Here is a 12,854-nt window from a genome sequence, read left to right as displayed (position 1 = left end):
TCCTCACAAGTTACTCACATACCTCTGCTCTCCCTGCCCAGGTGAGGGCCTATTCAGATGCTTAGGTGCATAGAGACGCAAATAGGAGGCAAATTACCCTGAGGCCATGGTAAACAATAGTAGCCTTACTGGCATTAACAATACAATAGTGGGCTGGAGCTTTCCGGTGCTCCATGTTTAGTGCAACCCAAGGCTGTATCTCAAAATATTCCATAGCGGAAATATTTTGGTCCCCCACACCATACCTATTATCCTTAGGTTTGGCCTTTTCATGGTGTCCCATATTTCCTGGATACTTTGTGCTAGGGATTTGTTGGACTTAAGATTTTCTTTGGTGGATGAATCTATTTCTCCTAGTGTATTTTCAACACTTGAGGTTCTCTCTTCCATTTCTTGTATTCTGTTGGTTATGCTTGCATCTGTAGTTCCTGATCATTTACGCAGCTTTACTAATTCCAGCATTCCCCCAGACTGTGTGTGTGTGTGTGTGTGTGTGTGTGTGTGTGTGTGTGTGTGTGTGTGTGTATGTGTGTGTGTGTATGTGTGTGTGTGTGTGTTTAAAATTGTCTCTAAGCTTTAAACCTTGCACTGTTTGAATTTTTTCTTTCAATTTTTGGTTTGTCTTTTCCTCCATTTCTTGAATTTTTTGTTTTTTTCTTCTATTTCTTTAAAAGATTTTTAATTTCCTATTTTAGGGTCTCTATCATCTTTATGAAGTTGTTTTTAAGGTCATTCTCTTCTGCTTCATCTGTGTTGGGATGTTCAGGTCTTGCTGGTGTAGAGTCCCTAGACTCTGGTGGTGTCATATTGGTTTTTCTGTTGTTGAATGTGTTCTTATATTGTCATCTCTCCATCCCTTCTTTAGTGGGTGCAGATAGGGTTTCTTCCTCTCCTGTTGGGTACAGGTCCAAGGTTCTCTTTCGGTGGGTGCAAGCAGGTCCAATACTCCGATGGGTCTCACAATGGGTGCAGGTGTGTCTGAGACACACTCTTTCCCTGTGGGTGGACTAGCACCTCGATGTCAGCAGACTCTGGATGGCTTGATCTGCTGGAGTGAGTCAACCTGCCCACAGTCCCCAGGCCAGGAGTCCTCACTGCTTTTACTTTCATAGGTATGTCCTTCTTTAGGTTGGGAAAGTTTTCTTCTATGATTTTGTTGAATATATTTTCTGTGCCTTTGAGCTGGGCTTCTTATCAATAGAAAATTAGAAGTCAGATATCGGGATTAAAACCTAAAAAATCAGAAGTGGAGGAGCAGCCACAAGTGACTTCCTACCTCTCTGTTCCTCCATCCAAAGGGACCAAAATCCTGTGTCAGCCCAGCCTTACCACTTCCTATCCTTTCTCTACAGTCCTCCAAACATCCATGGTCAGATAGTGGCTGGCTCCACCCTCTGACTCCAAGAAAGCTTTATTTGTCAGAACACAATGAAAATATCACACAACAGGCAATCAAGAGCAGTGGCAATAGTCTCTGGGCAACAGCTTGTAGGGAGGTGGTCCACCCCTGTCACTGGGATTTTTCTGTAACAATCTTACAGCTTCTGGCTACCTTCTTTCAAACACTGTTGTTTTTTCATTGACAGGCACAGGCTGTTGGAGGTTTCTCATTCACCATGCTGGGTGTCATCTGTGCCTTAACCCAACCATACAGTTCTCAAGGATTTCACCATTGTGCTTTATTCTTGCACACTCTGTGAACTGGTTCCTGTTTGTGCATGTCTTTCAGATGGTTTTCTAAGTCAATAAAACACTCAGGGCTGAGCAGTACAGAACCTAGGGACAGAAAATGGTGGCCAGGATTCTGGCATGGTCACCACTTGCCGTTGTAGTGGCTCTCAGAGTGAGTAGCTGTCCTGCGCGATCGTCTCGCCAGCAAGAACGACACAGGACACTCGGATCCTTCTGCAGTAAAGCTTTAATGCATCTTGAGAGACAGATGATCAGCTTCCGATTAGGGAGACCCCAAGCCAAGAATCCCGTCCCCTTATAAAGGCTCATAAGCTCAGAGCAGTGCGTGTACAGCTGGGATAGGTGGAGGACTCATCACCCTATATGACGTAAGACTAGGCAAGTGGAAAAACACTGGGCACATGCGCACCAACGTTGTTTACTTGATCCGGCAGCGGATGTCAGCGCCATCTTGTAATGGCGAATGTGAGTGCGGCTCCTCACAAGTAGCTAAGAAGATAATCAAGAAAAACGTTAGCAAGGTCCAGTAAAACATGACAAGTTTACATTGCTTGCATCAATTTTTTTCCTCAAAGAATTAATGTTGGGATATATTAATACTAATTGTAGAAGATGATGCCATGTGGAGGGGGTAGAGGGTGGGCAAGGGAAGAGTTGGATGGGGGAGGAGGAGAATGATGTAAGCACAGTCTACTTAAGAAAAGGCTGTCTGGCTCTGCTCCAGTCTGGACACCAGGTTCAGACAGAGGTGCTGAGCCCATGTCAAGTTGTTAAATGTTTTTGTTCTGTAGTTCTTTCCCATTCCTTTTTGATGACACCTACAAAAGAAAGAAAACTGCTTAGAAGGTCTAGAAGCAAGGGAAAGGGCATGAAGACAGGCTGATGATTGGGAGTACTAGAGGTTTGGGGTACTTGCCTCCTGGATGGAAGCCCCAGTGTGCTTCTCTTGTCAAAGGGTTCCTGGGTTCTCTCAGCTCCCACGTGCCCCTCCATTCATGGCAATGGCAGAGGCAGACAAGAACTCAGCCTGGTTCTCACAGGAAAGGGACGCTCACTATGGGCTTCATGGAGAAGGTTCCACCTTTCACTCATACATTGTCTTTACCATGTGGCATATCACATTCAAAAGGACAAACAATGTACAATTCTTGAATGAACACAATTGTATCATAACATTGATATTATTGGGAGTATCTGCTTCCCTGGGTAAAGCGATCCATTCGTTATTCTGGTCCTGGTGGTAATTATTATGCTCTTCTTTTTACTACAAAAAATGTATAAAAATAAAAACTTGAAAAGGCAAAAAAAGAGAAGCAATGTTTTAGGTAGCCCTCCATAACCCACAGAAATTCTCCGTAAGTTATCTTGCCTCTTCAATCCGGGTACTTGCCACAGGACTTCATCAACTTCCCCATCTCCAACAAGCTTGATGGATCTGCGTTTTCTCTGTTGTGCTGACCAGCCTAGATCCAAAGGAAAGCATGCCCCGTGCTCTCACCTGCTGTGCCCAAACAGGACCCCCTGAGTTTGACAGCCCTTTGTCCCAAGCTGTTGCTAGCTGTTGCATCTGGCTACATGGCTGCTGGTAGGACTTTGGGTGTACACAATTTTCATTCAGCATACTTTATTGCAGGGAAGGGATGTAGCTAGTTACTCTGGAGCAGTACCTGCCCATCTCTGTGAGGAGCTCCGTGTCTCACTCTACAGCACTACCATTTTTATCTTCATCAACTATTTGTAGACTTTAAAGACATCCCAAGTCTCACAGGAGCTGAATTTGGCTCGCTCTTTCTTAATTATTAACCAGTTTCTATGAATCTGTGTATCTCCACATGGTCCTGGCTTACTGGTAATGCCCAGACCTCTGGCTTCCTTGGCAGCTACATGGCATCTCCCCGGTGAGTCATCTCTGTGTTCCTCTTCCCAGCATTCTCCTCATCTGGTAGCCCTGCCTATACGCCCTGCCTGGATACATCCTGCCTGTCCATTGGCTGAAACAGCTTTATTCATCAACCAATAAGAGAAACGTATTCACAGCACACAGAAGGATATCCCCTATACTTCAGCAAATGAATCTATTTGTTCATAGATCTGGGCCTATTTGTTTCTAACAGATTCCTTCCTGGTATGCTAAAAGGAACTATAGGTAGCCATTTTGTACCCTATGCCAGGAAGTTGCCTTTAACTTAACTTTTCAGTCTGAGGAGGACAATAGGTAAAGTGCTCTCTTCTGTAACAGCTTTCTGTTGAAACTAGGGTGTTGTTTTCAGGTCATAGGAGACCTAGAATGCTCGTCAGAAACTGAGAGAGGAATCAGCAATGAGGCATTCATCAGAAGCATCTGGTTAGCTGACCCAGCTGAAGAGACAGGGAGTAATCTCATTGGCTGGATAGGCTCACCCAGCTTTCTGAAAACCCAGGGCTCAGCAGTTTGCAATCTATAGGTGATTCCTGGATGGTACCTGGCTGCCCACTGGAAATCTGCAGTGACAGATAAAGACGTAAAGTTCAGGAACTTAAAGGAAAATCTTACATTTGAAATTTTCAGGCCCATAGTCCTGGTAGTTGTGGGAGGGAGTAGACCTGAGACAGGGGAGAGAGAGAAAGATCCCATCCTCAGGAATACAGATGGGGAAACTTAGGCTATACTATCTGGAGTCCATCTGACCTGTGAGAGGTGGACCTTACTTTGTCTATGCAAAGTGGACAATCAACTGTCGTGTGTCCTGCTTGTCCAAAGTTTGGGCTATGTTCAGGCAGTGAGCTAGTCTTTGGGGGCATTTTCCCAGTGGTTAGCATTGCCACAATCCAGGTGGTTTGTCATGGTCATACCCTATTATCTTCTTTGGAGAGCTTGGAGTCACTGTTAGGGGTCTCTGTCATAGTAAGCTTTTTCCATTAAACATTTTAAATGTCATATTCAAATCTCTGACAAGTTTGAGGACATCATCTGTTAGTATATCTGAGCTAGACAAATTTAGCTTGTTTTTAGTTACTTGTTTTGGGCTTAACCTTGAAAGCATATACAGGAGGCTAAATAAAGCTTTTTCTTGTAATTAATTACATAAGTACTTAGCATGACTGCAAGTATAGATAGGCCTGAACATATTAAAGAATTTGATCCTTATGAGGTGACTGACCATTAACTTGCATGCCTTAATTATTTTTAACAAGTTATAAAAAGTTAATACCTTATATAAGATTAGGATTTTACAGCTTTACTCTGCTTGAGCCTTTAAAAACTAACAATTTCTGAGTTGAAGCTCTTTTGGTATTAAAAACAAAACTCTAAGTCATAACTACAGTCCACAGGGAAACTGGCAACTGTTTTTTCCTGGTCCTTTCACAGTGCATAACAGAATATCACAGCTCCTTGTGTGACTCAGTTTATCAAAATAGCTACAGCTTAAAGGAAGTTAGACATCCAGTCTTAAACCAGTCTCTATTAGCCACTCTTACGTAAGTGGAGACCCTTTGCCAGACTGCTTAGGGTACTGTCTTGCTGCATCATAAAATAGGAACATATGACTTTCAAGTGTTAAGTGTTTGATGCTCATAGCTGTGGCCCTAAGTTTTGCCTTTTGTTAATGTATTTTTCAAGATGACATATTTACAAAGTTTAAAATCTCTCAAGTGTGTGCACCTGAAATAGCAAAATAAAGTACCTTTTTATTTCAAGATGGAAGATGCAAAACACAACCACAATCTGAACAAGGCAAAACAAAGTTCCAACAGTGCAAACAATTCAAGTTTCAATATCTGGGATTCATTTACAACGCTTTGGGGTTTTCCCCAGGGATATGCATGGGTCACCTCTCTGGTCCTGCCCTCAGCAGCATGCTCAGCCTCCCATCTAGTCTCTGCTGGCTCCATTTCATTGTGGCTATTGTTTCTGCTGACATCACATGGCACCAGCATCTCCAAAACTGCTAGGGTCCTCATGGCAACTGGGCTCTCTTTAGGAATGCTAGCCCTGACATACAGTGCTTCGTTTTAGCTTCTCTCCATGACCCTCTCATGTCTTTTAAGTAACACCCACCAGGTGACTCTTACATTATAAATTTGGCTGCCAGCAAGATATGTTCTTGTATACAAATGCATGGAGGTACAATTTTAATACCTTGTTAAACAAGCATTACTGCGCCTAAGAGTAAAATAAAACAAGATGCTTTTAACCTGTAAGCATCCTTGCTGAAGCCCAGATAATTCCTGAAATGCAAGAGGCTATTGTTTATGGAAGATAACAAGCCATATGTTTTCACTCCCCTAAACAAGTTTTTTTGACCCAACTGCACCAGATGTGCTTGATCTCGTGTAGGAGGGAGGCACTCGGGTAGGAAATATGTCAGATTGTATGCTTGCCCCTGATTGGATGTAGGTGTGAAGTATGTAGGCAGGAATTACATCAGGATATATGCTTGCCTCTGATTGGACCTGGTGGGAAATACTCAGCCTTATGGGTTTGCTTTTTAAACCTCTACAAAATATGACTCATTGCCATTTTCTGGGAACCCAGGAATGGACCAGAGTCCATCATCCTGACCATCGTTTAATTAAAGCTTGCTTCAAATTTGGCTCAAAAATTGTGGTATTGGTTTTATTCTTGACCCCTGGGATTAATGCCAGCCCAGAGTGTGTGATGAGCCAACTTCCTTCTTCCCCACCCTGTAAGCATCTCATCTTGAAAGACTTAAAAATTAGCAAAGAAATATAGCCCAGATAAAGAAACTCTCCAAACGGAATGTAGGGCGGCCTAACCCAGAAACTGACTAAGGCCACTACTATGACATAGTGCCTGGAATTTACCAGCCTCCAGCAATTACTCCCTTACAAGGCCATAAGATAACTGGGTACCAAGAATTTCCAAATGGCCACCCTCCCCGAGGGACTCATGCAGGAAACAGATTGCCCCACCGGCCAATGTGTCAATAATTAACAATTAAGGGTCCCTATGAAACAAAGAGATAGTTACCATTTGCTCAGGCAAGATTAAGTTAGCATCCTGAGGTCTGCAGGTTTTACAACTGGTGGGTCAGGAGGCCATCTGATTCCCAGGCCTCCCCTCAAGATAAAGGGCCTCCTAGGTACCCATTACTCTGGTCATGTATTCAATGGACAGAGAGTCGAGGCCCCTCCCTAAGCTTGTGGTTTTTGCTTTTAAAAATGCCTGTGCCTGGGGGACGGGGCTGCTCTCTAGCCTGCATGCTGAAAGAGCCTGTTTGTACAAATGTCCACCTTTCATTAAAGCCTCTTGTTGTTTGCATCAAGTTTCTGCCTCTGAATGATGATTGGGGTGGCCTTGGTCCTGGGAAAAGATCCTGGCGGCCTGAGTCTCCGGGGGTCTTACAATCTGGCAGTAAACTGAGTATCGAATGCTGCGGCTGTCGGGTCTGTTCTCTGAGGAATTCCCATAGTTGGAAAAGAGTGGTGTCAGTGTCACAAAGAAACCAAGAAAAGCAATGACAAGGCAATTTCTTTTTTTTAAACAGGGGGCACCATGGCCCAAACCAAGGCAAGCATGCAGTGCACTGAAGCATTTATTTAATTATTCTTTACCAATGAAAACTAAGAAGTCAGATATCAGGGTAAGAACAAAAATGATCAGAGAAGCAGTGGAGAAGCGACCAATGATGACCCTTCTCTCTCATTCTCAAATCATAATGGCCAAGACTTTCTCTAGACTCTGTCCTGATACTTCCTGTGTCTGTCTGTCTTTGGTCTTATGATAAAGCTTGAAGGGAACCTTACATGGGGAACCTTGGCAGATTCCATGGCTGGCAAGGGTGACCAAGGCATGGGACAAACATGCCAGGCAGACAGAGCTTAAGTGAGAAGTTTTATTAGAAAGGGGATGGAGAGGGGAAGGAAAGAGAAGAGAGGTAAGGAGACACAGAGACAGACAGAGGGACAGAAGAGAAGAGGGAGACAGGAAAAGTCCTGTCTGCCCCAGGGAAACTGCAGGGAAGAGAGCAGGAAAGAGAAGAGAGCAGGAAAGAGAGTGTAAGTGTGCAGCAGTCTTTCTTTCAAAGGGGTCCTTTCCATCTGTGTTCAGACTACACAATCATGGAACCCTGGGCTGACCTAGGTACTGCCTGAGTGCATTCTGCCAGGTGACAGGGACAGGCCAGCATAATGCCTGAATCCTTACATTCCCACCTTTATTATTATTTAAAAAGTGAGGAGCTAGACATGGCAGGTTAGGGAATTAGGGCATTGAATTTCCAAGACTACTTCTGAAGGGACCAGCTCCCCTTTTGGCAGCCATAACAGCCGAACACGTGCTTGCCATAAACTTGCCTTGGTCACTTAGAGGTCAGATGCCTGCCTTGTGACAAGGAACCAATCAGAAGTTAGCTGGTGGCACTGTGCTTTACGACCCTGGGTGTGCTTTACAGACAAGCGCATAGCAATGACGCACAAAGCATAGCAACCACCCTGGGAGGGCCTATGGGCCATAACAACCAGTTGGCCAATCAACACAGGGCAAGCCCTCCAAGCCTGGAGGCACACCAATAGTGAGCCTGTGCATACTCCTAGACACTCCCCTTACGCTGCCCTATAAGATCTCTTGGGAGGCCCTAGGAGCTGTCTTTGCTAGCCATCCGTCATGGCGGGTGGGTGAAAGACCTGAGCTAACATGGGGTTAGCTCGTTAAATTACAATAAAGCCTCATGCAGTTTGCATCAAGCTCTCGTATCCGCCTGGTGATTGGGGTGACCAAGGTTGTGGCCTGGGACCCCAGATACCTGAGTTTTCCGGGGGTCTAACACTTCCTGCTGATTTTGGGGGGGGCATTGGCCATCTTTGGGGGGAGGCTGTGAATGCTGGGGTGTGGCTATGTCCTGGGGTAGCGGGTTGTTTCATCAAAGTCCAGGCTGTATGGAACTCTCTGTGCTCTTTAGACCTGGCAAGATGTTGGCGGAGCAGAGGACAAGGTTAAGTTTAGGAAAAAAAATTTTTAGGTCCTGGTACTTGAGGGGAGGAGGACCATAAGATGAGAGGGGTTCCCCAGGGGTCCCTAAAGGAGGGAAAGGAGTCCCTGAACCAGGGAAAGATTGAATGATATTTATCTGGATTGAATCTGACCTGTTTGGATGGGTCCAATTTGGCTGCCTGGAACTTACAAGAATCCTTTGAGTTTGTGAAAATGTAAGTTTTAGACACATTACCATTTCCACTGTTTATGATCTATACTGAAATTTGCATTGTAGAAAGGGTAGTATACTCATGTCAGAAATGATTTGGTTGAAAGCATTGACACCCGTAAAACTGACAAATATCTTTAGCACAATGAAAAGCACCTTAATTTTGAGCTTGCAGTTATTGTATAGTGGTATAGTTTGGTGTTTTGTACTCTGTTGGATTTGAACTAGCAGCTTATTAAAACTTTATTGAAAAATGTTAAGACTGTGAACAGTAGCATAATGAGAGACAAAGAAATCTGATAACATGCATTTGTATACCTTCTGTTAGACCTTTCCATCTTCAGACCTTCATAGCTGGCATTTATCCTCAGACCTTCATAACTTACACTTTCTTATCTTCACACAGATAAACCCTAAAATACCTGTTCCTGAAATCTGTTTTGTGACAGTTGGAGCCTTGGCTGCTGCTTTAAGCTGGCAAAGCTACCAGTCATCAAAAGCATCAGTGTTCTTGAGAAGGATAAAACTTTACCTGAGTTAACAATTAGAGAATAACAGAGACTTACTAGCTGGCTGCATGGACAACCACCTCCAGAGTCCTTCATAGTTGTTGAGGTCAGAGGTTTTAAGGACACCTGCCTTCCGCTGATAGCGTGGGACCTGTGGATTAGGAGCTTTAGGAAGACTTGCCTACTGGGGGCCCAATCAATGTGGAGAAAGTCGATTCCACTGTTCTTTTGTCCACTATCCAAAGAGTCCCTTGCAGCAGTTGAGATGAAAGGCAGGTTTTCTCAGTGGCTAGTGTTAACACTTTTGTGGGGTGGAGTTTCTTCAATGCCCAGTCTTCTTGGAGGAAATGGGATGGTGCCAGCAGTTGGCCTGTCTCTCTGTTATGAAAAGCTTTTTAATAAAACATTTAAATGACATATTCTCTAGATCTCTGAGCATTCGAGGTCTGTCTGTCTATTTAGTATATCTCAGCAGACAAAATTTGTCTTTAGTTACTTGCCTTAAAAATAGGTGGATGGGTAAGGCTTTATCCCTGTAATTAATTAATCTGTACTTAGTATGGCTACAATGACATTAATGAAGGATCTGTGTGGAGAACTGGATCCATGCTGAGAGGCTGTGGAGGGATGTTTCACTCAGAGCCCTCCAGTCTGACTGTAACTGGTTTTAATTTAGTAGGTTAGATCTATGCCTGTAAAGGACAAAGAAGTAGTAGTGAAAATTCCCCTTTTGTAATAGAAGCTTAACCTTTGTAAACAGCTTACAGGAAGGACTGGGTGGTATACTTTGTTAATTTGAAATAGATCTTTATAACCTTAAATTTGTACCATCATTTAAAGATACATAACAATTTAGAAATATTTGAGACTTAGCACAGTTGAATTTAAGTTACATATAGAGTTAGCTTACATTTTTAAACAGCAGCTACATGTACACATATACATAGATATATTAAACAGTACTGAATCCTTACAGTTGGTCCTCCAAAACCTCTGTGAATAATTTTAGTCAGCTAGTATCTAGCTCTGCCCTCTGATTCAAAGCAAAATTTATTGACAGTCTCAGGAGTGTCAGAATACCATCAAAATATCCTACAACTTTCCCCCCTATTTGTCTCTAACACAGAAAAACTATATACAATAAGAACAATTATCAGGTAAGAATTACATTCACAATGTACAGTCCATTTTCATTTGGAAAATTCAGAGAAAATGCTCCATTATCTATCCTATCTTGGTGAGTCCAAAGGTTTTTATCTAATTCACTTTCTATCCCAACTTGTATTGCCAACCCAAAAGTATTTTTTGTTTTTATACTTCAAAACATTTTCTTAGATAAACAATTTAAGCTTTTATGTCTTTCATCCTTATACACTTTACACCTATTTTGTGAATTTCTTTTCTGAATTTGGTAGCAATGTAGAGGGGAGACTTTTCTCCATCTAGTCTAGTCCCATTGGACCAGTTTTTTTTTCCATCCACCTGATCACCACAGCCACTTATAAGATAACCACTCAGAGACTATATATATATAATTTGTTTGGCCAATGGCTTAGGCTTATTATTAGCCAGCTCTCTTTTATAAATTGACTAATAAATTGACTATAAATTGCTACTAATCTGTGTATCACCACATGGCTGTTGCTTATCAGTGGTGCCCTTGCATCTTGCTTCCCCAGTGATTACATGTCATCCCGTTGAGTCTGTCTTCCTTCTCTCTCTTTGTTCAGATTTCCTACCTAGCTGAATTATGCCTGTCCATTTATTCATCAACCAATAAAAGCAGCACATGTTCACAGCATACAGACAGATAGCTTCCAAGGGGATCTGACTTCATCATGCACACACACACACACACACACACACACACACACACACACACACACACGTGCATGCTCATGTACCGCCTATCCCCCACCCCAAAAAATATCTGGAGTTGTTGATGTGGCTTAGTGCTGAGTTTATCATCAACACCAGAAAGGGGACAGGAAAGAAAAGTTTCTCTTACTCAGTTCCTATCTCTTCTTGGTCTCTGGTCACCATAGTCTTACTGCTTATGGTGTGTGTGTGTGTGTGTGTGTGTGTGAGAGAGAGAGAGAGAGAGAGAGAGAGAGAGAGAGAGAGAGAGAGAGAGAGAGTGTGTGTTATGAACATAGTGGTTCATTTCTTCTGCAATGCTATTATCAGAACACCAGCATCAGCTGCTGAGACCTTTGGATACAGCAGTCCTCACTGTTTATCCCCCACTACAGTGACCCCCTCTTAATTGTCAAGGAATGATAGACCTTTGTAAGTGCATTTTATTTACCCCAAAAGCCTCAGGCCTTCACTTCTGGACCTGATTAGGCAAAAAGGAAGTTAGAAAATTATAAATAAGACATTTTTTTATTTTTTAAAAAAGGATTTCTTTTTCTTATTTTAAAAACTCTTTTCTTGCACATGTGTGGGTTTTTGTATGTGAGTGCTATTGACCATGGAGACCAGTGGTGTTGGATCCCCTGAAGCTGGAGTTACTGGTCTTTGTAAGCCACCCAAAGCAGATTCTGGAACCAAACTCTGAGCCTCTGCAAGAGCTGCTGATCCATCTCTCCCTCCCAGGAGGCAGATTTCAAGCCCTGTAATGGAAAATCTCTAAGCTGCTGGCTGATCTCCCATTGTGGGTTAAAAATGAACCAGTGCTGGCCTGTGAATGAGTGACACCATTACCCAAGCTGAGGGTTAAAGATAAACTAAAGAGTAGGGAGATGATGAGGGAGTGGGAGGAGGGGAAGGAAAAACTAGGGATTGGTATGTAGTAATAAATAAATGGAACTTTAAAAATAGATAAACTAAAGGAAGAGGCTTCACGCTGGCTGCAGAACCAACCCAGTGATAACAGTTAAACAGCAATTCCTTCCTAACCCAGAGCAGACAAGACTAATGGGAAACCCAAGGCTAATGAATACAGTTAATTACTTCTTGACTTCAAAATTAAATGGTAAGCTGCCAACCCAAAATGCAGTCAGATTTTACTCCTTTCTATCTTAGACACAGCCTGAGTTTTCAGCCATTCTAAGCTGATAACACTAGACCAAAAATACTAAAATAAAATAGTTCCTCTCTGGATGCATAAGAGCCAAAGTTAATCTTTTAAAGCCCCACCTGCAAGGACAAGGTAACATTGTGGAATGCTGGGAGTTGTAGTTCTTGGGAAATAGTAAGCCACATGTTCAGTCACTTGAACATGCTTGTTTGAACCATCTGTACTGGATGTGCTTGATCACAAGTGGGCAGGAGGTACATGGACAGGAAATATGTCAGGATATATGCTTGCCCTTGATTGGACCATGTGTGTAACTGTTTAATGCCAGTCTCCCCTGCTAGTATAAAAACTATGAACTTAGGAAATGTGTGTCTCTTGCATTCATTTTCCCCAGCATTTAGCATTGTCTGACTTACAAATACTTCATATTCTTAGACTTCTCTGGGGTCAGATTGCTCAGTGGGCAGAGTTCCTCGCCACTAAGCT

Source organism: Cricetulus griseus, chromosome 2 (assembly GCF_003668045.3).
Source record: "Cricetulus griseus strain 17A/GY chromosome 2, alternate assembly CriGri-PICRH-1.0, whole genome shotgun sequence".
NCBI classification, from domain to species: Eukaryota; Metazoa; Chordata; class Mammalia; order Rodentia; family Cricetidae; genus Cricetulus; species Cricetulus griseus.
The sequence above is the reverse complement of the archived record's forward strand: the minus strand, read 5'-3'. Positions refer to the sequence as shown.